The sequence below is a fragment of the Mauremys mutica genome, chromosome 20 (genome assembly GCF_020497125.1).
Source record: "Mauremys mutica isolate MM-2020 ecotype Southern chromosome 20, ASM2049712v1, whole genome shotgun sequence".
Taxonomy (NCBI): domain Eukaryota; kingdom Metazoa; phylum Chordata; order Testudines; family Geoemydidae; genus Mauremys; species Mauremys mutica.
The window spans coordinates 2,682,804-2,694,871 of NC_059091.1; the positions used below are offsets into that span (position 1 = coordinate 2,682,804).

The window sequence follows — 12,068 nt, forward strand, 5'->3', positions numbered from 1 at the left end:
GCCCCCCAGAACTAGCATCTACATTCAGAAACCAAATGGGTGTAAGCTATTGCATTCCCAGGCACCACGCCCCCCCCCCCCGTCCAGCTGTTAACGGACACTCTGGCCTGCCGAATGCTCTTGGACAAGTCACTGCTCTGCTCAGTGCCTCAGTGTCTCCATCTGTAAAATGGGGCCGTGGACACTGCCCTGCTCTGTAACGCACTTTGTGACACTGTGAGAAGTGCTGGGTAATTGCTGGGGGCTACTCGGTGATTATTACGCACAGGCCCAGCTCTCAGAGTCACGTTCTTACAGGAGAGTTTCCCTTTTCATCCAACAGAACCAACCAGTCACTAGCTCCCTTGACTGCAGAGAAAAACTGGACACGGAACCTGAGTAGAAACCTAAACGCTCAGAAACCAGAAGGGGGGAATAGAGAGAAACCCACATTCATTAATATTTTTGAAAAACTCATTTTTATGCCACTCTCATGATTTTGGGGGGCGCAGCCATAGGCCTGGAAGGGCTGGGTTGGACTATTCCCCCCCCTAGTTTGCACTAAATCCAATTGCAAACTCCCCCACTTTAGTGAAACCAATCCCACTGCACGTGCAGACAATCAGCTGCCATGCACCCCTCCCCCGCTTCACTGCCACCCCCTGGAGCTGGCATGAATAAACTCCCTCCCCGGGACCCCCCCAAAGACCAGAGCCCTGCACCCAGCTCAGCAGCAGCCACAGCTAGCTACAAGCGGGGGGGGGGGGAGGATGCATGTGGAGCTGTACGGCTTTCCCGGGGGGGGGGGGGGGGCCTGGGGAGCTGGGCTGGGTGAGATGAGCCCTGCAGCGCCTCCCCCTGGTGGATTCAGGGCTGATTTCCGTCAGGCCTGTCTTCCTGCGTCTCACGCCTATGGCACAGGAGTTGCATCGGTGGCTGCAACGGGCTGGGCAGGCAACACCAGTTCCCAGCCTTTCTCAGTGCCTGGCCTGCCCCGTGAGAGGCTCCTAAGATGCCCTCCCCGTGGGGCTCATTGCCCAGTGGGGCCGGTTCTCTGGCCTTTTCGGCTCCGATTCAGTTGCTTGGTGACATGATGCGACCAACGGATGCTCCTGGCCCTACAAACGCTGCAGCCCATGCGTAGCTTTAGGCACAATCTGCAGCGCTGGCAGGATTGCGGCCTGAATCCACAACATCTCTTCGCCCTGCTGCTGAAGTGCAGCCACCTCTGGTGCAGAGCACGCCCGCTGGAAGCACAGCACCTCCCAGGCCTGACCCCCTGCGCCAGGAGATTCCATGCCCAGCTGTAACTGCGGCAGGGGAAGGCAAAATGTAAATCCCTTTGGCCAGGGCATGAGGGACGACCCTTTACACTGAGGAAACATGCCAGGGGCAGCTAGCGGGTTTAACGACACCCAGGGACGGCTGCAGTTTGAGGGCGTCCAGGTGAGTTCTCTCTCTGTGGGCTGCATGGAGCAATGGTTAGAGCAACCATGTTCTCTGGGGTGGGGGCTCCCCTCCAAAGAGGCAGGCATTAAAACAAACCCTTTCATTCATTGATTGTTATTTCCCCATCTCTGCAGCACGAGCCCCAGGCTGTAGCTACAACGCCTGCCCTCACGGACACCCCGGCGCAGCAAGACGCAGCCTGCAGGACACAGCGCACAAGTAATCGTCTTTCAGAAGAACGGACCTGAAACGAAAACTCAGCCCAAAACCCCAAACCAAAACCAACAAGAATCCGACTGGGACTTTGCTAACAGATAAAGAAACTGACCTGACACGCACAGAACTGGAACCAGCCCTTTCACAGGCAAATACTGAATAAGGGCGTCTGGCCCTTCCTCCACCGCACCCCCAAGGCCACGTCTCACTGAAACTGCACCTGCCTCAGGGCAGGATGGTCCCTCTTCTCTGTAACGTGTCCCACGCTGTGAGTGATAATTCCCTGCAAGTCCGCGGTAAAGCACAGGCGAGAACCCAGGAGCCCGGATCCCCCAGGCCCTGATGGCTCAGCCATACACACAAGTTCCAAACCAGTCAAGGATTTTTTAAATTACTTTCTCCTTGCACCTGAGGCTGGGGAGGAGCGGACAGAGTCATACACCTCGCCAGTGATCCCAGCCCTGCATCTCTGCTTTCCCACGCTCTCTCCCACATCCAGGTTCCCCAGTCACGGCCTGGGGTTCACTTTTCTCCCGCTGGAGAATCCCACGGAGAGTTGGGATGGCAGAGACGGTGCTGGAGGCAGGCCCACCTCCAAGCTGCGATCACCCCGCCTTCAAGGGTGGCGTCAAACAGGAAAAAGCTCCAGGCATAAAGCAAAGCTTCCGGCCAGCTGGAGAGAAGAACGGAACCAAAGAGGTGCTGAGTCCGTGACAATCTGGCCCAGGAGTCGAGGCGGTTGGCTAATAAACAGCCCCAGCAGCCTGTCGCTCCAGGACTGGCTGGGGCCACCAGGAACATTGTAGGGCACCTGCAAGTCCAGACCTAGCTCGAAACCTGCCTCTTCCCTTTCCCCTTCTGGAGGGTTCAGCTAATTCCGCCAGGGAGAGTCGTGCTCACACATCAGGGCTTGGGGTCGCTCACGGGCATGGCCTCCTTTAGCCTCGCCGCCCCCCTGTGAGAGAGGCAGCAGCTCCATTTCCATCCTACCGGTGGGAAACTGAGGCACACCAAGGCGCAGGGACCTGCCCATTGGAGCCCCAGACTAGGCCCAAAGCCTCAGGACAGAGCCAGTGATTCCTGCATCCCCATGGCGCTGGCCAAGCCACCGCGTGTCTCAAGGAGCCGCCTCCGAGTGCGGGAGAACCTGCCCCAGCCCGGCACTGGAAAGACCTGCACCTTACGTCAAGCCTGACTTTGCCTTGGAGCCTCTGGCCCCCGCCTTGCACAGGGAACTGGGCTGCTGCTGGGGGAGGCCGGTCCGTGCAGAGCCTGTTCCCACTTTCGCCACGTCCAGTTCTCAGGCCCCTGCATGCAGCCGCTGATCCCAGCCCTTCCCTTCCCCTGCTGCCCTCCCCTGCCCCACAGTCCCGCTCGTGGCCTCCAGCCGCTGCGGCCTGTGTCCATCTGGCCACTGCACGCGGCTCCTGGTGGCCATCCAGCAGCTGCCTTGCTGCAGCCGGGTCCACTAATGCTGCACCAAGGTCCCGCCCTGCCTGGCACACCCCTGGCTCCCAAAGACCCCCAGGGACGAGGCTGGTGGGACTGGCTTGTGTGGGGTCCTCATTTCTCAAGCCCCTGAGCACACCTAAGTCTCTGCATCTGCCCCAGCCTGCAGGTTCCTTGCCAAGGCGGGGCCACGGGTGCAGCACCGGGGACGCGGGGGAGCTGGGTGGTGTTACACGAGATTTCCAGAGGTTAGAGCTCGACAAGAGCTATTGGGGTCAAATAATCCATCCTTGGCCAGTGCTGCTCTGGGTGCCCATCTCCAGGCTAGTTGGCAATGTCTAAGAGAGAGAATACAGTTCAGCATGTCAGCTGGTCTAATCTATCTGTCGATCTATCCATCCATCCAGCTATCTATCCCCATGCACCCCTTCTATCTATCCCCATACACCCCATCCATCCATCCCCATGCACCCCTTCTATCTATCCATCCATCCATCCCCATACACCCCCACCCATCCATCCATCCATCCCCATACACCCCCATCCATCCATCTATCCATCCATCCATCCCCATACACCCCCACCCATCCATCCATCCATCCATCCCCATACACCCCTCATCCATCCATCCATCCCCATACACCCCCATCCATCCATCCATCCATCCCCATACACCCCCATCCATCCATCCATCCATCCATCCCCATACACCCCCATCCATCCATCCATCCATCCCCATACACCCCCATCCATCCATCCATCCATCCCCATACACCCCCACCCATCCATCCATCCATCCCCATACACCCCCACCCATCCATCCATCCATCCATCCCCATACACCCCTCATCCATCCATCCATCCATCCCCATACACCCCCATCCATCCATCCATCCATCCCCATACACCCCCATCCATCCATCCATCCATCCCCATACACCCCCATCCATCTATCCATCCCCATATGCCCCCATCCATCCATCCCCATACACCCCCACCCATCCATCCATCCATCCCCATACACCCCTCATCCATCCATCTATCCATCCATCCATCCCCATACACCCCCATCCATCCATCCATCCATCCCCATACACCCCCATCCATCCATCCATCCCCATACACCCCCCCTCCCTCCATCTCTCCATCCCCCTATTCCCCCATCCATCCATCCCCATACACCCCCACCCATCCATCCATCCATCCCCATACACCCCTCATCCATCCATCTATCCATCCATCCATCCCCATACACCCCCATCCATCCATCCATCCATCCCCATACACCCCCATCCATCCATCCATCCCCATACACTCCCCATCCATCCATCTATCCATCCCCATATGCCCCCCATCCATCCATCCCCATACACCCCCACCCATCCATCCATCCATCCCCATACACCCCTCATCCATCCATCTATCCATCCATCCATCCCCATACACCCCCATCCATCCATCCATCCATCCCCATACACCCCCATCCATCCATCCATCCATCCCCATACACCCCCCATCCATCCATCTATCCATCCCCATATGCCCCCCATCCATCCATCCCCATACACCCCCCATCCATCCATCCCCATGCACCCCTTCTATCTATCTATCCATCCATCCATCCCCATACACCCCCACCCATCCATCCATCCCCATACACCCCTCATCCATCCATCCATCCACATACACCCCCATCCATCCATCCATCCCCATACACCCACCATCCATCCCCATACACCCCCCATCCATCCATCTATCCATCCCCATATGCCCCCCATCCATCCATCCCCATACACCCCCCATCCATCCATCCATCCATCCATCCCCATGCACCCCTTCTATCATCTATCTAATCTATCTATCCCCATCCACCCCATCTATGTATCCCCACACCCTTATCTATCTACCTATCTATCCCCAGACACTCCCCCATCTATCTATCTATCTATCTAGCCAGGGCATTTGAGGGGAGAGCAGGAGACCCCGCTGCCGGACAGGTACCAGGTGAGAGTGAGAGCACTAGCTGTTGGTGTGAGTGAGTTTGCTCGACTGTTTGAATTTTGATTCTGATTTCAGATGACGTCAGTTTCAGTTACAGCTGCTGTGGCAGTCGGGACTGAGTGCCTGACCCTGTTCCCTTCATTGCCTTTGATTGGCCCTTCCCCAGTGTGACCCACGAGGGGGCGGGACTGACCTAGGCACGCAGGCTTTAAAAGCCAGAGGCAGAGTGACCAGGGGGCTACAGACAGGGGACTTTGAGAGGGAGATTGACAGAGGGAGGCTTACGATGGTTAGGAAGACCCACAACACCTGTGCCGGCACCGCTTCTGTTTCCTCCGCCTGCACCTGTAGCCAGACTGAGCGCCTGAGCATGGATCTTCTACCCAGAGCCTGGTGTGGTTTTGCAGAGACTGTGATTTGCAATTCCCACTTACTGACATCCAGGCTGGGGGGTGGGGGCAGGGATCCAATGTGAAAGGTGCCTGCTGGTGGAGTCTCTCAGGCAGCAGGTGGCAGAGCTACAGGAGGAGGTGGTTAGGCTGAGGAGCATCCGAATCCAGGAGCGATTCCTGGACAGTGTCCATGTGGAGACAGTTGAGGTAGCTGTCCCAGTACACAGGACTGCTGACACACCACCGGTGGAGGAGGAGATGGCTCAGGGTGGACACTGGAAGCTGGTTACTTCTGGCAGCGGGCAGTGCTCCACCCCTGCTCCGAACCCTCCCGCCGTGGTAATAGGAAACCGTTATGCTCTTCTTGATACAGGAGAGGAGGAATCACCCCCTACAGTAGAGGAGGAGAAGCCTTGTACCCCTAGGGCTGGGAGCTCTGCTGCCACCACTGCGAATAGGAAACGTAGGGTAGTGGTGGTCAGAGACTCTCTGCTGAGGGGGACGGAGGCGCCATCTGTCGCCCTGACAGTTCATCTCAGGAAGTTTGCTGCCTGCCGGGGGCCCGTATCCGAGACGTTACGGAGGGATTGTCGAGGATTATCCAGCCCTCTGACTACTACCCCATGCTACTCAGCCATGTGGGCACAAATGATACTGCGAGGTGTGACACTGAGCGGATCAAGAGTGACTGCAGGGCTCTGGGAGTGCGGGTGAAGGAGTTTGGAGCGCAGGGGGTATTCTCTTCAATTCTTCCTGTCAAAGGTAGGGTCCCGGGCAGAGACAGGTGCATCGTGGAGGTGAATGTCTGGCTGCGAAGATGGTGTCGCCGGGAGGGCTTTGGCTTCCTCACCCACAGGATGCTATTCGAGGAAGGACTGCTAGGCAGAGATGGCGCTCACCTCTCGAGGAGGGGAAAGACCCTATTTGCACACAGACTGGCTAACCTAGTGAGGAGGGCTTTAAACTAGGTTCGACGGGGACAGGTGAGCAAAGCCCACAGGTAAGTGGGGAACATGGAGTCCTGGAGATGGGTCGGAAACAAGAGAGAGTGTGGGCCATAACGGCAGAGAGAAAGGAGGGTCAGGGCAAAACTGGGAGGCAAGATCAAATCAGTATCTTAGATGCCTAGATACAAATGTGAGACGTATGGGGAATAAGCAGGAAGAACTGGAAGTGCTAATAAATAAATACAACTATGACATTGTTGGCATCACTGAAACTTGGTGGGATAACACACGATTGGAGTGTTGGTGTGGATGGGTGCAGCTTGCTCAGGAAGGACAAACAGGGGAAAAAGGGAGGAGGTGTTGCCTTATATATTAAAAATGTACAGACTTGACTGAGGTGGAGATGGACACAGGAGATGGAAGTGTTGAGAGTCTCTGGGTTAGGCTAAAAGGGGTAAGAAACAAGGGTGATGTCATGCTAGGAGTCTGCTACAGGCCACCTAACCAGGAAGAAGGTGGATGAGGCTTTTTTTAAACAACTAACAAAATCATCCAAAGCCCAAGATTTGGTGGTGATGGGGGACTTCAACTATCCAGATATATGTTGGGAAAATAACACCGCGGGGCACAGACTATCCAATAAGTTCTTGGACTGCATTGCAGACAACTTTTTATTTCAGAAGGTTGAAAAAGCTACTGGGGGGAAGCTGTTCTAGACTTGATTTTAACAAATAGTGAAGAACTCACTGAGAATTTGAAAGTAGAAGGCAGCTTGGGTGAAAGTGCTCATGAAATCCTAGAGTTCACAATTCTAAGGAAGGGTAGAAGGGAGTACAGCAAAACAGAGACAATGGATTTCAGGAAGGCAGATTTTGGTAAGCTCAGAGGCTGATAGGTACGGTCCCATGGGAATCAAGACTGAGGGAAAAACAACTGAGGAGAGCTGGCAGTTTTTCAAAGGGACACTATTAAGGGCCCAAAAGCAAGCTATTCCGCTGGGTAGGAAAGATAGAAAATGTGGCAAAAGACCCCCTTGGCTTAACCACGAGATCTTGCATGATCTAAAAAATAAAAAGGAGCCATATAAAAAATGGAAACTAGGACAGATTACAAAGGATGAATATAGGCAAACAACACAGGAATGCAGGGGCAAGTTTAGAAAGGCAACGGCACAAAATGAGCTCAAACTAGCTACGGGAATAAAGGGAAACAAGACGACTTTTTATCAATACATTAGAAGCAAGAGGAAGACCAAGGACAGGGTAGGCCACTGCTCAGTGAGGAGGGAGAAACAGTAACAGGAAACTTGGAAATGGCAGAGATGCTTAGTGGCTTCTTTGTTTCGGTCTTCACCGAGAAGTCTGAAGGAATGCCTAACAGAGTGAATGCTTATGGGAAGGGGGTAGGTTTAGAAGATAAAATAAAAAAGAACAAGTTAAAAATCACTTAGAAAAGTTAGATGCCTGCAAGTCACCAGGGCCTGATGAAACACATCCTAGAACACTCAAAGAGCTAACAGAGGAGATATCTGAGCCTCTAGCTATTATCTTTGGAAAATCATGGGAGACGGGAGAGATTCCAGAAGACTGGAAAAGGGCAAATATAGTGCCCATCTATAAAAAGGGAAATAAAAACAACCCAGGAAACTACAGACCAGTTAGTTTAACTTCAGTGCCAGGGAAGATAATGGAGCAAGTAATTAAGGAAATCATCTGCAAACACTTGGACGGTGGTAAGGTGATAGGGAATAGCCAGCATGGATTTGTAAAGAACAAATCATGTCAAACCAATCTGAGAGCTTTCTTTGATAGGATAACGAGTCTTGTGGATAAGGGAGAAGTGGTGGATGTGGTATACCTAGACTTTAGTAAAGCATTTGATACGGTCTCACATGATATTCTTATCAATAAACTAGGCAAATACAATTTAGATGGGGCTAATATAAGGTGGGTGCATAACTGGCTGGATAACCGTACTCAGAGAGTAGTTATTAATGGTTCCCAATCCTGTGGAAAGGTATAACGAGTGGGGTTCCGCAGGGGTCTGTTTTGGGACCGGCTCTGTTCAATATCTTCATCAACGACTTAGATGTTGGCATAGAAAGTAGCTTATTAAGTTTGCAGATGATACCAAACTGGGAGGGATTGCAACTGCTTTGGAGAACAGGGTCATAATTCAAAATGATCTGGACAAATTGGAGAAATGGTCTGAGGTAAACAGGATGAAGTTTAACAAAGACAAATGCAAAGTGCTCCACTAAGGAAGGAACAATCAGTTTCACACATACAGAATGGGAAGAGACTGTCTAGGAAGGAGTACGGCAGAAAGGGATCTAGGGGTTATAGTGAACCACAAGCTAAATATGAGTCAACAGCGTGATGCTGTTGCAGAAAAAGCCAACGTGATTCTGGGATGCGTTAACAGGTGTGTTGTGAGCAAGACACGAGACGTCATTCCTCCGCTCTGCTCTGCGCTGGTCAGGCCTCAACTGGAGTATCGTGTCCAGTTCTGGGCACCGCATTTCAAGACAGATGTGGAGAAATTGGAGAGGGTCCAGAGAAGAGCAACAAGGATGATTAAAGGTCTTGAGAACATGACCTAGGAAGGAGGCTGACAGAATTGGGTTTGTTTAGTTTGGAACAGAGAAGACAGAGGGGACATGAGAGCAGTTTTCAGGTATCTCAAAGGGCGTCATGAGGAGGAGGGAGAAAACTTGTTCACCTTAGCCTCTAAGGACAGAACAAGAAGCAATGGGCTTAACGGCAGCAAGGGAGGTTTAGGTTGGACATTAGGAAAAAGTTCCTAACAGTCAGGGTGGTTAAACGCTGGAATAAATTGCCCAGGGAGGTTGTGGAATCTCCATCTCTGGAGATATTTAAGAGCAGGTTAGATAAATGTCTATCCGGGATGGTCTAGACAGTATTTGGTCCTGCCATGAGGGCAGGGGACTGGACTCCATGACCTCTCGAGGTCCCTTCCAGTCCTAGAATCTATGAAGAATCTATCTACCTACCTATCTATCTATCCCCATGCACCCCTTCTATCTAATCTATCTATCTCCGCACACACCCTCTATCTAGCTATCGATCTACACACAACTCTCTCTCGCTCTCCCCTTTTATGCTTCTGTCTATGTAGATCCATCAGTTTGATCCCTATGCAAACAAAGGGCTATGCTATCCCCAAGGCAGATGAGGGACCCTGTGTCTGTGGCACTGGAGTAAGAACAGCCAGATGCTAACATCTGTCTTGTGGGACCGGCTGCCTGAGAAGCAGCCAGGGGCAGGGCCTAGGAGGTGAGATTACAAGACAGACCCATCCCAGCAGGGACAGTCCATTCGGCCAGGTGGGATCTTTCCTGCTGTGGAAGTTCTTTGTGGCTACTGAAATTGGTCACCAGCTCTGGCCCCCCGGCACCACTCAAACAAACTTGCAGGGAAGTGGCAGGTTCTCCAGGTCTTGATGGCTTCAGCTCCAGGCTGGAGGCCTTGTAGCCAAGCCCAGGCCCCTGGGCTCAGCGTGGGGGAACGGGACAGAGGTTAATGGGTCCGTGTTGCACATCAGGCTGGATGAATGAATGGGCCTTTCTGCAGCCCCCACCCTCTGCACGATCTGGAACGGCCCCAGCCTGGGCCTTGATTTGTGCGGACTCCTCTGAATGGTCCATGCACCGAGCTGCAGGGTGCTCAGCTGGTCTCTGTAGCGGGCTGGCCCATGGCCCCAGTGCTGAGCTGCTGCCCTCACACGACATGGGGCGAGGGGTTGAGTCGCTCCAGATGGGCTTGGAATTGGTGTCTCCAGGGAGCCAAGCTGTCAAATGGCCCCTTGCACACCTCACGCACCCTGACTCCAGCTGGCCTGCCCAGCCGTGGCCAGGCTGCTCCAGGTCGTTTCACTCTCCATGGTTCTGATGACAAGGGGGGACAGGAAATGGGGGGACACAGCTGGTGTTCCCAGGCCCATGGCGGTTTCCAGCTGGGCTGCGCCATGTGGGATAAATAATGATGAGAATCCAGGACAGGCATCCTGGGTCCTAGAGCCATGGCTCTGCTTAGCACCGTTCTTATTGCACATTCGAGGGGAGCTGAATCCTTTATCCTTGAACAGATGTGCTGAAACATCTGGCAAGACCTCTCCTGCTAGTGGCTTTTCCGCCGGCTCTCTCCAGGCGGGGGGAGCCATGCGCCGGGGCTGGGTGGACTTGTTACAACAATCAAGAAACGACGCCGAACAAACGGGTTTTCCCCACCTCACTGTCCCCCAGACAGGGGGGCTGGAACAATTCGTACAGTGGGGGGCTGAGAGCCAATAACCAAACTGTAAACCCTGGGTATGAAGAAAACCACGTCAAGACAGGGGGTGCAAGAGCCCCAGCACCTCCAGTTCCAGCACCTCTGCCCCCAGAGGCTTTATGACTAATAATAATGACAAAGAAATGAGCACAGGTTGGGGGAGGGTCAGCGCACAGCTGCCTGGCCGGGCCCCTGTGTAGGAGCCGGAGGAGGGACATGCTGGTTTCTGGGAGGTAAGCGCTGCCCAGAGCCTGAACCCCGACCCCTTCCCGTGCCCCAACCCCCTACACCAGCCCTGATCCCCCTCCCGCCATCCGAACCCCTCAGTCCCAGCCCCTCCTCTACCCCATCCCACCCCCCAGCCAGAGCCCACGTCCCCAGTCGGGGCCCTCACCTGCTCCTGCACCCCAACCCCCAGTGTGGTGAGCATTCCTGGCCCACCAGACAATTCCCATACCCAGATGTGGCCCTTGGGCCAAAAACTTTGCCCACCCCTGATCTACACCCCCTCTATCTAATCTATCAATCCCCATCCACCCCCTCCATCTATCCCCACACCCCTCCCTCCATCTATCCCCACACACCTCCTCCATCTATCTATCCCTACACCCCTCCCTCCATCTATCCCCACACACCCCTTCCATCTATCTAACCTATCTATCTATTCACACACACCCTCCCTCTATCTATCCCCATCCACCCCATCTATCTATCCCCACACACCCCTTCATCTATCTATCCCTACACCCCTCCCTCCATCTATCCCCACACGCCCCTCCCTCCATCTATCCCCACACACCCCTCCCTCCATCTATCCCCACACACCCCCTCTATCTAATCTATCTATCCCCACATCCCTCCCTCCCTCTATCTATCCCCATCCACCCCATCTATCTATTCCCATCCACCCCCTCCATCTATCCCCACACACCTCCTCCATCTATCTATCCCTACACCCCTCCCTCCATCTATCCCCACACACCCCTCCCTCCATCTATCCCTACACCCCTCCCTCCATCTATCCCCACACGCCCCTCCCTCCATCTATCCCCACACACCCCCTCTATCTAATCTATCTATCCCCACATCCCTCCCTCCATCTATCCCCATCCACCCCATCTATCTATCCCCAAACCCCTCCCTCCATCTATCCCCACACACCCCCTCCATCTATCTATCCCCATCCACCCCTCCCTCTATCCCCATCCACCCCTCCCTCCCTCTATCCCCATCCACCCCTCCCTCCATCTATCCCCACACCCCTCCCTCCATCTATCCCCACACGCCCCTCCCTCCATCTATCCCCACACACCCCCTCCATCTATCTAACCTATCTATCTAGT

General features: G+C 54.2%; 1 protein-coding gene across 6 annotated transcripts in view; it reads right to left on the reverse strand.

Annotated features, from left to right (window-relative positions):
- LOC123353959 (inositol polyphosphate 1-phosphatase-like) overlaps positions 1–12,068 on the reverse strand; it is a 51,176-nt gene that overhangs the window by 8,552 nt on the left and 30,556 nt on the right. The window contains exon 1 of one of the 6 annotated variants that reach the window (XM_044995514.1): positions 1,757–1,779. The exons of the other annotated variants lie outside the window; for them this stretch is intronic. The gene's annotated coding sequence lies outside the window, so the exon portion shown is untranslated. Of the gene's footprint in view, positions 1–1,756; positions 1,780–12,068 lie in introns of those variants that run through there. 6 annotated transcript variants of the gene reach the window in all.